General features: G+C 46.5%; 1 pseudogene; it reads left to right on the forward strand.

Annotated features, from left to right (window-relative positions):
• On the forward strand, window positions 1,091-1,640 carry LOC102191496 (annotated as a pseudogene).

A 2,757-nucleotide genomic window follows, 5' to 3' on the forward strand; every position in this document is an offset into this window, starting at 1 on the left:
TAAAATAAATTTTATAAATTTATAAGGAAATACTTTTAATATTAGAATTTAAATAACTTTAAAACACTTTGATTATTTTTATATACTATTTATTTTAATTAATTTTCTTTTTTTTTTTTTTTTGCCATGAGGATTGTAGACTCTTAGTTCCCCAACCAGGGATTGAACCCCCAGAGAACTCTCAGTTTTACTTTATTTTTAATTGTGGTAAAACACACATAGAATAAAATTTACTATCTTAACCATTTTTTAAGTATACAGTTCAGTAGTGTGAAGTGCATTCACAGTTATGCAATCAATCTCTGGATTCATCTTGCAAAACTAAAATTCCATACCCATTAAACAATTCCCACTCCACCCTCCCCCAGCCTCTGGCAACCACTGTAATAGGAAAGAACAAATCTGGACCATATTGAACCTGTTTCTTTTACTTTAACCTTTGTATTCTAGTGCTGCTACTGCTAAGTCGCTTCAGTCGTGTCCAGCTCTGTGCGACCCCATGGACTGCAGCTTACCAGGCTCCGCCGTCCATGGGATTTTCCAGGCAAGAGTACTGGAGAGGGGTGCCATCGCCTTCTCCTTTTGTATTCTACTACTTTTGCTATAAGTTAAAAATGTCGTGGGAATTCCCTGGCTGTTCAGTGATTAGGACTCTGCTTTCATTGCTGAAGGCACAGGTTCAATCCCTGCTCAGGGAACTAAGATCCCATAAACTGGGCCATGTGGCAAATAAACAATGTTACCTATATCCTGAAATAGACACAATAGCTCATCCTCGAGGCTCTGACTTTTAAAGATATAAAGCTTTTCTATTCATATAGAGATAAAAAGTTTCAGAACAAAATATACAAATAGCTCATACAGCTCAATGACAAAAAACAAACTAACCCAACTGAGCCTGCAGGGCCCAAAAGAGCCTGCAGGGACTTGAGCACCTCCCCTGCTGACAACCTGGGGTCTGGAAGTGGAGTGGGAGTCTGAGCTGCCTCTCAGGCTCCAGGTGGCCCCTGGGGAGATTCCTCCTGCTGTGAGCCCAGGCTGGCAGCAAGGCAGCCCAGGCTGCCCAAGGCTGGCAGCCTCCATCCCAGTCCACTGCCACTGCAATAGCAGCCCAACCCTTTGGGTCTGGAAACTGGGGCAAAGGGTGGGAGGTCCACACCTGCGGCCCCCAGTGGGGACTCTGACCCATGCTCCCCACTCAGGATGCGGTGCCCAGGCTTCCTTCTCCCTGCCCTCCTCACGCTGCTGGTGCTCACCTCAGAGGTGGCCAAAAAGAAAGACAATGTAAAGATGGAAGGCCCAGGGAGCGAGTGTATGGAGTAGACCTGGAGGCCCTGCACCCTCAGCAGCAAAGACTGCAGTGTCAGTTGCTGCCAGGGTACCTATAGGGCCCAGACTCTGTGCATCCGGTGCCAGGTGCCTGGATGCACTGGAAGAAGGAAGGAGGAGTTTGGAGCTGACTGCAAGTACAAGTTTGAGACCTTGCGGGGGATCTGATGGGGGAACAGACATGAAAGCCCACCACCCTGAAGGAGGCACAGTACAATGCTGAGTGCCATTAGACCATCCATGTGACCAAGTCCTGCACTCCCAAGACCAAAGCCAAGGCCAAAGCCAAGAAAGTGAAGGAAAAGGGCTAGCAGCCAGGCCTGGATGCAAAAGAGCCCCTGGATTTACTGGGAGCCCCAGCCCACACCCTCCCTCCACAGGCCCAAGATGAAACCCATCAGCGCCTTTTGCCTCCTAGAAAGCTTTATCAATCATGCCCTGCTTCTTCCCTTGACTCACCCACACCCACCCCAAGTGCCCAAAGTGGGGAGGGACAAGGGATTCTGGGCAGCTTGCACATCCCCCAAAGGGATCTGATTTCCCTGGACCCACTTCTCTTTTCCTAGTGATGCCATTACTAAGAATTATATAAAGTAAGTGTCCTCCCTCAACCCCCAACCAATGAAACCTTTTCTCTTAATTAAAAAAAAACCCAAAGAGTTAGTTGCTCAGTCGTGTCCAACCCTTTGCGACCCCTTGGACTATAGCCTGCCAGGCTCCTCTGTCTGAGCAGAGGACCTAAATAGACGTTTCTCCAAAGAAGACATATAGATGATCAATAGGCATTTGAAAAGATGCTCAACATCACTATTAGAGAAATGCAAATCAAAACTACAATGAAGGGACTTCCCTGGTGGCTCAGTGGTTAAGAATCTGCCTGCCAATGCAGGGGACATGGGTTGGATTCAATTCCAGGTCTAGGAAGATTTCACATACACAGGGCAACTGAGCCTGAGTGCCACAACTACTGAAGCCTGTGTGCTCTAGAGCCCATGCTCTGCAACAAGATAAGCCACTGAAATGAGAAACCTGAACACCATAGTTAGAGAGTAGTCCCCGCTTGCTGCTACTAGAGAAAGGCCATACACAGCAATGAAGACTCACTGCAGCCAAAAATATATTTTAAAAAATTAAAAAAAAAAAAAACAACCTACAATGAGGTACCACATCACATCAGTCAGAATGGCCATCATTAAAAAGGCTACAAATAACAAATGCTGGAGAAAGTACGGCAGAAAGGGAACCCTCCTACACTGTTGGTGGGAATCTAAATTGGTGTAGCCACTATGGAAAGCAGTATAGAGGTGAGTTTGAGCAAAATCCGGAAGGTAGTGAAGGACAGGGAAGCCTTCATAGTGCAGCCACGATGGAAAGCAGGATGGACATGAGTCTGAGCAAAATCTGGAAGACAGTTAAGGACAGGAAGCC

Source organism: Capra hircus, chromosome 5, assembly GCF_001704415.2.
Source record: "Capra hircus breed San Clemente chromosome 5, ASM170441v1, whole genome shotgun sequence".
In the NCBI taxonomy this organism is placed as follows: Eukaryota; Metazoa; Chordata; class Mammalia; order Artiodactyla; family Bovidae; genus Capra; species Capra hircus.